The following is a 13,508-nucleotide window of genomic DNA, read 5'->3' as shown; positions in this document are numbered from 1 at the left end:
AGATGACAACACTAGGATTCCGTCAATCCAAGACTGTGCCGCTGGTAGCAGTGCCTCGCTCTCGACAATAATGAAACCTCTTTCATTTTTCCGGGTTCCTATCGTCGCCTCGATTGTGCCGCGATGGTATGACCTGATCCTATCCTCAATCAATTCTCCCATCGTCTTAAGTCTCATAGCTGCAGTAGCTGCCTCACTCTTAATCCGTATGTCAATGGGTCGGATATCTAGAACAGTCTCCAGTGCCCTCGTGGGCGTGGTCCTCACTACTCCGCCTATGCCAAGACAACATGTTCTCTGAACCTGTTGTATGGTACTTATGTTGTACTCTTTCTCTATCGCTGTCCACCAAACTACTAAGACGTGATTAAGTTTTGGCCTAATCACACTCTCGTAGAGCCAGTGGACTATCCTCATTTTCAGGCCCCATTTCGAAGCAACGGCCCGTCTACATAGTGCCCAGATCACACCTAAGTATTTGGCCCTGTCAGATATCGAAATCCTTTAATTGAGGTGCGTTAAATTGGCTCATGTTCTTCTTCCTCGTTGACAGGCATATTTCAGTCTTCTCTGGGTTAACATTAAGACCCTCTGTCTGGCCCAGTCATATGCCATATGCAAGACCCTTTCGGCTCTTCTGCAAAGCTGGTTCGGATCCTTAGAAGTATTATAACATCGTCTACATAGCAGATGGGTTCAAATCCCTCCTCAGTCAGCATACGTAAAAGGTAATTTATGATGGTCATCCATAAGAGTGGTGATAAAATGCCCCCCTGCGTGCGTGCCTAGTGCCACCTTCTCCCTTATATTTTTGGCATGGGACACACCATTTATCCACCTGTTCCTTGGCATATGATTTATCCAGTCTCTAAGGAACGGGTCCACCCGGTACCGGTCTAAGGATTGGATAAGTGTGTCGGTCCGGACAACCTTAAAAGCCCCCTCGTTGTCAATACATACCACCAGTGTGTACGTCTTGGCATCGAAGGACTCTCCTATTTTTTGCACAACCTAGTGCAGGGCTGTCTCCAACGACCTTCCCTTGACATTAGCATGCTGTTTGTATTTGAGCAGTTCGCTGGATGTCCTACTCTTTACCATGGTGTCCCCAATACGTTCCATGGTTTTAAGTAGAAAGGAGGTAAGGCTTATAAGTCTGTAGGCCTTTGGTGTTGTATAACTTTCTTACCGGGCTTGCGTATAAATACCACCCTTGCCTGCTGCCAGGCTTTCGGAGTATATGCAAGTCCCCGGCTATGATATGAAATATGAGGTAGGTCTCCAGATAGTCTGTCTCCTTCCGTAGTAACGCCGAAAATATTCCATCAGGTCCGGGTGACTGAAATGGTTTAAAGCTCCTCAAGGATTCCTTCGCCATAACTTTTGCAATGATAAACCTTCGATCAACACCATTATTCCTAAATTCCGGGGTCTCCAATCGTATCCTGTGAAAAATGGGTTTTCATCAAAATCCTCAATATGCCCTAAGCTGTCTCTGCTCTCACTTCAATGTCATGATGGTACCATCGTCGGCTCCCTGTTCGTTATGCTGCATTGAGACTTCTATCGGTGCGCTACCTAATGTTTTACCTATTACCTATCTTTGTCTTCCAGTCTTGAATTAGGTGATGGGTCCGTCGCCGGGTCCCAAGGATTCCTTCGCCATAAATTCTGTTATGATAAAACTTCGATCAACATCATTATTCCAAGATTCCGGTGTCTTCGTGAGTTCCGACGTACCATGTGGAAAATGAGTTTTCATTAAAAGCGTTAATATGTCCTCCGTTGTCTCTGCTCTCACTTCCATGTCGTGATGGTGCTATCGTCGGCTCCCTGTTCGTAAGGCTGCATTGAGGCTTCTGACGCTGCCCTATCTTATGTTTCACTATTACGATATTTACCTATCCTAGTCTTCCGAATCAAGAAGTCTGTGATGGGTCAGTCGTCGGGTCCTTGTATGTTAGGCTGTGTTGGGTCTCTCGTTCCTGCACAGCCTGTTGTTTTAGTATTAGGATCTTTGCTTATCCTAGTCTTTCCAATATTGAGAGAGACGGTGATTGTTTCGTTGTCAACCACCTATTTGTTGGGCGGTTTTGAGCCACCTGCCACTGCACGGCCTCATGTCTCAATATGAGGATTTCTGCATATCCTAGTCTTCCCAATCTTGAAAAAGACAGTCTTGCTCTCGTAGTGCGCCATTTCTTTAGTCTTATTCAAGCTTGTCACGGAGACTTGATCAATGCCAACCGAAAGGAGAGTTCCTTTCTTCTTCTCTTCCATGTGGAAGACCTCCCACTTCTCCGCGACCTTGGTTTTGCTTGCCCAAGAATCCCAACATGCGTTCCATCGCAAATTTACTTCCCCATCCCTTGATGGAGAACGAAACCTTTGGGAGCTGGGGTATGTCCATCTTTCTCACCAGGTCGAGCTTTGCGCCCTCCCAGGGAGCTTGGATCCGACGAGCTGTTTGAAGTTATCAATACATTCCGCCGTCGCAAAACGCAGCCGTCGCAACGTACAGCTCATCATTTGTATGGGTGGACCCTTTTGAGAGCTCCACACATATTCGAAAATCCGCTCGTTAACAAGATCCTCCACTTGGGACTGATGATCTGATGAAATCCTACCGGATGTTCTGCCGATATTGATGACTGCATTATACCGCTCATCTCTGTTGTGCTCCCTTGTCACTCTAGTAAGGGGGCGTCTCAGCGACCATCTTTCCCTTCTGCTATGACTGTGGCCTCCTTTTGGAAGTCACAGTCCTCCATGAGGACTCAGGGGCCGTGCGCGCTTCTTTCGTTTCTGTTCCGACTTTCCTACCTCCACAGGATACTGTCTGGAGTCTCCACTGTGGGATTGCTGGTTTGGTTTTCCCAGACTATTTGAAAGCGGGGAGCTATTTTTCTTCATCAGCTTTTTAGCAGTGTTATGCTCTTCGGGAGATGCTCCAGGTTGAGCTTTTCGCCCTCCCAGGGAGCGTGAATCCGACGAGCTGTTTGACGGTATAAACATATTCCGCCGACGCAAAACGCAGCGTAAAGATGTCCCTTCTATACTCACAGCTCAACATTTGTGTGGGTGGACCCTTTTGAGAGTTCCACACATGTTCCTAAATACGCTCCTTAACAAGATCCTCCACTTGGGATTGATGATCTGATGGAATACTATTGGATGCACTGCCGTTATTCATGACTGCATAAGTCATCTTATCTCTGTTGTGCTTCCTTGACACTCTGGCGTAGAAGGGCGGCTCCTTACCATTCTCAGCGACCATCTTTCCCTTCCGTGATGGCTGTGGCCTCCTTTTGGAAGTCACAGTCCTCCATGAGGACTCAGGGGCCTTACGCGCCTCCTTCGTTCCTGTTCCGACTTTGCCGACCTCCGCAGGACACTGCCAGTCTCACAATTGCGGGATGGCTTTGGTTTGGTTTTCCCAGAGTACTTGAAAGCGGGGAGCTCTTTTTCTTCTTCATCTTTTTAGCAGTGTAATACTCTTCGGGAGATGGTATTCTCTTTCCAGCTTTCGTACTCCACTGTCTCCTTCGTTGTACCCCGGATCGCTTTCTCGGTCTGCTTGTGAGCTTAGGAAAGCCATCGTTCACTTCTACTGTCATCCCACTGCCTTCATCTCTCGATTCGGCTGCGATGACTGTTTCATTGACACTGTCGCTGTCTGAATCCGAGTCGGAAATACCACCTTTACTTAAAGGCTGGAGACGAACTGTGCATTCCTGTGGTTTATCCGCCTCACTAACCTTAATTTTCAAAAACGCCACATCCCGAAGATGGATGCATAGATTAATAGATTAAACGTTGGGGTAAAATAAACGTGGGGGACGCCCTACCCAAAACCCACCTAAACAGATATGTTCACCGATTGGGGGCAATATGGGTATTAAATGAAAGATTATTGGAACTAGAGTACGGAACTTGTATAAAAAGTTTGGGATCGAGTCCCAGGGAGCCGGCCCACACCATGTACACAGAACGAAACAATATGGAATACAAACGAAAGGTTATTGAGAGTAGCGTGAGAAATTTATATAAAAAATAGGGATCTATTCCCAGGCGGTTCGCCCCACACCAAAACTGCGGACATGTGCACGGAACAGAACAAGTTGGGGCTCAAACGAAAGGTATTTGACAGTAGAATACTAAAATTATATACAAATTTGGGTCAATTTCCGGGGAGTGACGCCTCCCCAAAATGATGCTGCAAATGGTCATGTATACCGAACAGGACAATATGGGATTCTAATAAAAGTTATGGAGAGTTAAATACGAATATCAATATTTTTCAAATTTGGAGACCATGTCAAAAGAGGCCGTAAACACTTATGGGTGGTGCAGAGCACACCGGGCCAGCTAGTTTATGTATAAGATTCATACTCTACCAATAAAACTTGCGTTCTTTATGTGTTAAGGAGTCAAATCGGTTTCTAAAGCACCTATATCACCTTATAGAGATCCAGTTATAATTGACGGTGATGAGGAAGGCATACCAGAACATTACATAAAAAATTTCGATCAGATCGGATAGGAGCTGTGCCTATCAGATATCGGGAGAATTTTTCGGAACATACTTGGCATGTATGATGAGAATCGTAAAAGGTTCTGAAAAGCTAATTTAATATCTAATCATTTGGAAATTGCTTTCTCCAAGCGGCCAAGAAGTACTTTTTGTGATATAAGAGTTGATATATAATTTACCCGAACCCATCTAACGTTCATGAATTTTTTACTTAGTTGTCTCGCATGTATAAAACTTTATTCATGGATTGCTAGCTACCTTCTCCATTAAACATTGTGCGAAGTAAGTAATAAATGCCCCCTGGACACCAAATGCACAGAATAAATTCATTAGATAAAACGAACACAGTTGGTTGCATTGTTGTTAGTACACCACGAAAAAAAAAACAAAACTACCAACAATGGTATTGGACACTTAATGTGTACATATTCCAAATAAGAAAATATATGTAAATCGATTAAGAAAGAGCAAGTAGAAACTCTTCTGTAACAAACATGTTAAAGCTTATTTAGTTGGCGCGCTTTGAATATCCACCACCATGGGTATCCACTACTATATCCATGGTTATATGCAAATATGGGCTGATCTGCATCATATTTGATTCAGGCACCAAGAAGCCTTATACAAGGATGTCACGGGATCTAATATACCTCACTGTTTCAATTTTCAGCCAAATTGAGTAATGAATGCTCTTTAAATGCGCTTTAGACCCTTCAAAAAAAGAATCAATCTGAATCATAATCGGGTCGGATTACGAAAGGCTTAAAAGAATTTACTGATTAAAAATTTAAAGCAAACATTTTTCACTGTAAGAAATTTTGGGCTTAAACCCCAAAATAAAGCGTTCATATAAAAATAGGGCCCGACTAGACCATTTTCGGCACAGATATTGCGAGTCCTAATACAACTAACTGTTTAAAATATCAGTGTAATCGGATAATAAATGCGTAGTTAGTGGCCTTAAGACCCTATAATGGCAGATCGGAGGCCACCGTAGCGCAGAAGTTAGCATGTCCGCCTATGATGCTGAAAGCCTGGGTTGAAATCCTGGCGAAACCATCAGAAACAAATTTTCAGCGGTGGTTTTACCCTCCTAGTGCTGGCAACATTTGTAAGGTTCTATGCCATGTAAAACTTCTCTCCAAAAAGGTGTCGCACAGCGGCACGCCGTTCGGACTCGGCTATAAAAAGGAGGCCCCTTATCATTGAGCTTAAACTTGAATCAGACTGCACTCATTGATATGTGAGAAGTTTGCCCCCGTTACTTAGTGGAATGTTCATGGGCAAAATTTGCATTTGCAATGGCAGATCGGTTTATATGGCAGTTATATCCAAATATAGTCCGGTAAGTGCCAAATTTAAGCGCAATATTTGTTTTTTCATTCAACCAACACGCAGGGGATGTCCCCTATATATGCAGTGCATTGTGTTGTAGGGGACAGTTTAGGATAGGAGGGGGAAAGAAGGAGTAGTCCTTATTGACTTGCTTTGAATTTCTCGACCTAACAGGCAAAAGACTTGAAAAATTAAAAATTCGGCAGAGCCCGACCACGATTCGAACCTGGGCACACGGAGCAACAGCGAGAACCATTGCCGTTGTCTTAGCGTTCGAAGCCATCAATACAACTTCCAACAGATGCACAAAATCATGTGTAGTACGGAAGAAGTGTAATTTGTCACACAAAGAATGTCTGTCATTAAACAAAAATACATGCATTAGGAAAAGTACAGCTAATAGAAAGGGTTGGCGAGTATGGTTTATGTGGTAATTGTATCGGCACCGCCGTAACCGAAACGAACGACACCAGTTTTGAAATAAAGCGAAGAATAATACTGGCAAACGGATGCTACCTTAGGTTAAGAAGGCATTTTATGGATCCGAAGCATGGGTATTTGTGAAAGCAGACGAGGCAGTGCTTTGAGTGTTTGAGAGAATGATTCTTCGTAAAATATATGGACCAGTTTGCGTTAGTGGAGAGTAAAGGTGTCGTATGAATCCCGAGCTTCATGAGTTGGTTACCGACGATTGCATAGTTACACGTATCAAAATACAACGGTTGCGTTGGCTGGGTCATGTTGTCAGAATGGATGAAGAAGCTCCAACAAAGATGGTAAACGCAAACCGGGACGATCGAAAGCCAGATGGAAAGATCAAGTGGTGGGAGACACCACGAAACTTTGTATCAGCGTTTTTAGAATAACCGCTGGAAATCGAGGAGCTTGGTATGCTATTCTACGTTTAGCTAATGGGACAAAGGTTCTGTCATAGCCAATCAAAGCCAAATATGTAAGTAAAGTATATACTTTGTAGGGTCGGAAATGGATATTTCCATGTGTTGCAAACGGAATGACTTAATGAATATGTCCCCCATGGTGATGGGAATAAATATGGGTTGCATGAAGATGTCGGCAATGCTCTAAGTATATAAGAAGGGCATGTGTGGCACTAGAAGATGCCGTCAATTTTTCAGCGACTAGAAAGAAGTTAAAAGATATTGTATGCATTCACTGACCACAGTTCATCGTTTTCATTATATTTTTAATTATCTAAAAGTTGTATTGAATCTCTGATTAAATACCACTTATTGATTTTTCAAATATTAAAGCCACCTTAGCTCAATACAAACATATGTCCGCGATTCTTTATTTGCGTTTGCAAAAAATTCTTGCTGTTAGGGATTTATCATCGATTATTTAGAATGGCGTTGAATGGTTCAAGGACATCATTTGTTGATATTGACATTGTGTCTTATGCCATTGAAGCGAGCAGTTGTGATTTATATGTTGCACACTTTCCAATCTATTGAAGCCTTTCATAGTAGTTTTCTAACAAATCGATTGACACATCATGATTTAGTGATTTAAATGTATTCACATGGTAGGTGATTGAGTGTCCCATATACTTCGCAATTTTATTTTTTTTTTGTATTCTATTCTTGTATAATAACAAATAATCCCGCAAGTTGAATCAATAGCCTTTTGTTTATTCAAGAACAATGTCATGATTGAAAGCTTAGATAATGTTGTTGTAGCAGTGTGTTGTATTCCATTTTTCGTCTGCTTGGTTCTGTTGAATGTCCAGATTCAGGTACTCTGCAACTAAGGTGGAATGCGTCCAGAGCGCGTCTGAGTCGAGTGGGTCTGGCTGGCCAATTAAACAGGTGAAGTGTGGTCCCAGATGACAATCGGGACACATATCCTGCACGTTGGAATCAGAACTTGCTCTGTAGAAGTTGAGAAGCTGCATCTGCCAGATCGTAAATGAGGCAGAACTACACTGGTTTGCCGGGGAGGAGAAATTTCTTTAGGTGCAATGAGAGGCGAAAGTTCTCCAAGGGCCACATTCATCCGGTATCTATTCATAAATTTTGACCAGACCAGTTTGATATGCCACTTGATTAAGAGGTTCTCTCTTATAGCGCTGAACGTCACGCTCCAGATCATGTAGATCCACCTTAATGATGATGATTTGAATGCTCGCTGTGATAACAGCCCAGAAGGTATTGCTTGGACGGTATGTAGTGTTGTCTTCGCAAGGGTATGTTATTTGTCTCCTGATGGAGGCGTTCCATCGCAGCCCGTCGTAGTTCGAAGAGCGGCATTTTAACAGATCTGAATATTATTCCACTGCTTGTCACAAAGCTGACAAAACCACCTTGACGCTGCATAACTTACCATGGAACAGCCAATAGCTTTGTATGAGGTCAACATGGTTTCTTTGTCAGTACCCCAAGTGCTGCCGGCAAGTGATTTGAGACCCTGTTTCTATTTCTGGCTTTTTGCAGATTGCAGTGGCATTTGAGAAGAATTTGTAAGAGCTGTCAAATGTGACAAGTATTTTGGAAAACTCGTTTCCTCATCGACTATGTAATAAACAATGTGGTTGAAGATTTGGTGGCAGATGTCTTCAAATCTCTTGCAACGAAATAGGAGGCAAGTTCATTGCAGTAGACGTTCAAACTATCGCAGAAATCATCAATGGGGCCTAATGCCATGATCATACAATCGTCCGCATATGATACGATCTCTGTACCGCCTGGAGGGGGTGGAATGGAGGAAAGATAGGGAACTCCCCAGACCGTCTCCTCAAAGACCCCTTCAATGAGACGCTTGAGGGTTAAAAAGTTCGTCAAAAACATTCCTCGCAGTCTTGTTAGTAACATTGCCGAAGACACTATAAACCTATAATGTTAATTTTAAATTTTTCGATGTAAACTTTAGCACAGATCGGTCTAGATTTATATATAGCTTCCATATATACTGATCTCCAGAATTAAGGTTTTGGACCCATAAAATGTGAATTTATTAACCTATTTTTCTGAAATTAGGCACAATGAGTTGCGTTAGTAACTCCGACATTCGTACTGAGTATGGTCAAGATCGGGCTATATTTGTATGTAGCTGCCATAGGTATCGATCTCACGATTTAAGTTCTCTGGACAATATAAGCACGTTTATTACTCGATTTCGCTGAAATTTGACTGGGCTGTGGTAGGCTCCTCGACACTCGTATTCAATATGGTTGAGATCGGTCTATATTTGAATATAGCTGTCATATATATATTACCGTTCTTCTGATTTAAGTTCTTAGGCCCATAAAAGGTGAAGTTTTTAACCGATGAATGTGGTACAATGAGTTGTGTTTGACTCTTACATAGCTTTCTTAAATATGGCGGAGATCGGACTATATTTATAATATACTTTATTTCATCCCGATATTCTCTTGATATCTGATTTAGTGGTGTTTTCGGGGGTGAGGTGGTCCCCCAGACACTTGGCACTGAAAAAATATCATCATCGTGCTCTTCTTTCAAATATCATATTGCCACTGGTTTAGGGGAGTTTACACGATGAGGCGTCCCCCAAACACATGGCCCCAAAATAGGTTATAAAATTCGTTTTCTAATCTCAAATATATTTCATTTGTGGCACATATTGGCATGGTCGAAAATTTTTTGATGCCCTAAATTCCAGGTCCTACATTTGGATATCAAATTCGTATTCTACTCCAAAATACCTTTACTTGAGCCCCATATTGCGATGGTCAGTAAAAAATTGCTGTTTGTGGGGTATTTTGGGAAAGGGGTAGAACCCCAGAAAATTGTTCCTGAAAGTGGGTATCGATTTTTGCTCTACCCCCCAATACCTTTCACTTAAACTCCACATTGACATGGTCGGTAAATATGCCCGATTTAGGGATGTTTTGGGGTGGTGGTGGTGGTCCCCCAAACACTAAGCCCGGAAAATATATCAGCAACGAGCTCTATTCTCATATGTCTATATATCATTTATTTAAACCCCATATTGCCATTAGCCTCAAAATTGGATATCAAATTCGTTTTCTAATCTCATTTAAACTCCTTATTGCAAAAGTCAGCAAATATGTCCGGTTTGGGGTATTGGCCCTAAAAACTATAAATATTTAGTTCCACTCTCTGTCAGACCCAAATTGTCTTGGTGAGCATATACGTCCTATGGGGGGTTGTTATGGTGGTGGGACGTCCTCTAGACAGTTGGTCCCGAATCTTGATATCAGATACGTGGTCTTCTCCCACATATCTTTAATCTGAGCCCCATAATTCCATAGTCGGCAAACACGACCAGCTTGGGGGTGATTTCGGGGATGGACGGTCCTTTATTTAAGCCTCATAATCCCATGGTCAGTAATTAAGTCATGTTTGGCGGGTGTTTCGGGGAAGGGGTGGACCCCCAGAAACGTGTTCCCACATTTGTATATTAGATTCGTATTCTACTCGCAAATACCTTTCATTTGAGTCCCATATTGCCATGGTCGGTAAATATGTCCGATTTAGGATTGTTTTGGGGGTTGGGGTGGTCCCCCTAACACTTAGTCCGACATTTGGATATCAGATACGTTTTCTTATCTTTAATACCTTTCATTTGAATCTCATATTGTCGTGATTGGTCTAAATATATGTTTGGCAGGTTTTAGGGTGGGGCGGCCCCCCTAGATACCCCATCCGAAATTTGGATACGAAATTTTTATTTTTAGGGTACTATATGAGAGCACAGAAAATTTCGCTTAAATCGCACCACCCATCTCCGAGATCTGGCGTTTCTGAAAATTAGGGGGAGGGTCCGCCCCCCCTTCAGATATCAAAAAATATCAAAATTTCAAGAAAATTGGTTCAACCGTTTCCGAGTCTATAAGGAACACACAAACAAACAAAAAAAAACCTATAAACAAACACATATTGATTTTTATATGTAAGTCTAGCAGGAATATGGGTTCATAAATTATGCATTTTCCACCGTATTATGAAGAAAGCCTATATATATATATATATATATATATGGTGGGTATTCATAGTTCTGCGCTGCCGAACTGAATGCCTTTGTACTTGTTACATAATAGACACAAGATTATGAAATTTTAATTTCAAACTAAATTTTGCCTACATTGAGTTTGATAATATTCTTCATAAATTAAACCTATTATTACTCATGTTGCTTTACTCTTTACTTTAATATATGTATATGCATAATAATCTATGTTTTAATGCCTGTAGTCGATTACGTAGTAGGCTATACGAAATTTGTGTAAACTGCATTTTCAATGTATGCTATAGACAATTTAATTATGATCACAAACATGAAAATAAAGCAATCCAATCAAAGGCACAATCAGAAACTCAACTCAGTTCAAAGTGTATCTACAAGGCATTTTCAAATTTAATTAAGTTTCTTATACTCCTTCAATGCTATGCTATAAAAGCGAATGCCAGGTGATTGCAGATTGCAGATTACTGAATGTGGAATGTAAAATGAAACATTGCACATTAATTTGCAGCTGTAATTCCAAATGTAATAGGTTTACCATACTTAGAAACTTTATTTCACATTTAGTCTTTCTATTAGTCGTACATTCAACGTAGCCACATACATACACGCGTACATTGCTACTAACTAGTCTATTTATTCAGTTCAATTCTCTGAAACTTAATTTGTATTCATTTATGCTTCTTTCTTTGTATCATTGCAGCATGCTGGGCGGTGTAGCAGGACGACACATGTCGAATCGTCGTCGTGGATCATCACCTATGGTCCGTCTGAGTGGCAGCATGTTGAATGCTGGCAGTCTAGATGGCAGCATAGGTGGTGAGGGCAGCGGCAATGCGGGTGGACCAAATGCCCAATATATACCGAAAATACCACCAAGGCGTAGACGTGCCGTTACCACAAGCGACCACAAGAGTTGTGCTCTTATACAAACTAGACTGAAATTAGGTGATATAATGTAAGTACAAAATTTCTTAATGTCATGAATATTGGAATCACTTTGGGTTAAACAAATGAGAAGATAAAATATATCTGATAAAGTTATTGAAACACTTATTTACCTTTAGTCTATACAGATAAAACTAATTATGAAAAACAACAACTTTTGTTGAAAAATCAACTACAAAATTTGTTAATTTTCCTGCAACAAATCAAATTAAAATTTATGCAACCCTAGACACAAGTTGGGTTTCAGCAATCACTCACGTAGCAAGCCAAGAAATAACAAGTAAAAGCGTGCTAAGTTCGGCCGGGCCGAATCTTATGCGGTTCTTTGCGCGGTATCTCTTTTAAGGCAAACATGGAATAAAGGATTAGAATTGTAATAGTCTGATTCGGACCATAAGTGATTTGAATGTTAAAGAACATAGTAGTAGTCATTGGGTAATATTTCAGTCCATTCGGAGAATTGAGCCTTGTAGGGGCTCAAGAAGCATAATCGGAAGATCGGTTCATATGGGAGCTGTATCAGACTATAGATCGATTAATATGGTATTGGACATGTATGTTGCAGGTCATGGCAGAAGCTCCTGAACAAAATTTCAGCCAAATCGTATAAGAATTACGGCCTCAAGAGACTCAAGAAGTCAAGAACACAGATCGGTTTATATGGCAGCTATATCAGGTTATGAAGCGATTTAAACCATACTTGGCACAATTGATGGAACATAGATACAACATAACATACAACTTTATGCAAAATCTCAGCCAAATCGAATGAAAATTGCGCCCTCTACTGGCTCAAGAAGTCATGATCCAAGATCACTATATGTGGCAGCTATATCAGGTTATTGACCGATTTAAACCATACTTAGCACAGTTCTTGGAGCAAAACACCTCATGAAAATGTTCAGACAAATCGGATGAGAATTGCGCCCTCTAGTGGCTCAAGAAGTCAAGTTCCCAGATCGGTTTATATCGCAGCTATATCAGGTTATGGACTGATTTTAACCATACTTGAAAGTCATTACAAAACACTTCATGCAAACTTTCAGACAAATCGGATGAGAATTGCGCCCTCTAGATGCTCAAGAAGTCAAGATACAGATCGGTTTATATGGCAGTTATATCAGCTTATGAATCGATTTGAACCATACTTAGTACAGTTGTTGGAAAACATAACAACCAACTTTAAGCAAAATTTCAGCCAAATCGGATGAGAGTTGCGCCCTCTATTGGCTCAAGAAGTCAAGATCACAGATCGGTTTATATGGCAGCTATATCAGGTTATGGACAGATTTAAACCATACTTAGCACAGTTGTTGCAGGTTATACCAAAACACTTCGTGCAAAATTTCAGACAAATCGGATGAGAATTGCGCCCTCTAGTGGCTCAAGAAGTCAAGAGCACAGATCGGTTTATATGGCAACTATATCAGGTTATGGACAGATTTAAACCATACTTAGCACAGTTCTTGGAGCAAAACACCTCATGAAAATGTTCAGACAAATCGGATGAGAATTGCGCCCTCTAGTGGCTCAAGAAATCAAGATTCCAGATCGGTTTATATGGCAGCTGTATCAGGTATTAGACTGATTTGAACCATACTCAGCACAGTTCTTGAAAGTCATAACAAAACACTTTATGCTAAATTTAAGACAAATCGGAGGAGAATTGCGCCATCTAGTGGCTCAAGAAGTCAAGATCCCAGATCGGTTTTTATGGCAGCAATTG

This window comes from Stomoxys calcitrans, chromosome 4, assembly GCF_963082655.1.
Source record: "Stomoxys calcitrans chromosome 4, idStoCalc2.1, whole genome shotgun sequence".
Lineage (NCBI taxonomy): Eukaryota > Metazoa > Arthropoda > Insecta > Diptera > Muscidae > Stomoxys > Stomoxys calcitrans.
The sequence above is the reverse complement of the archived record's forward strand: the minus strand, read 5'-3'. Positions refer to the sequence as shown.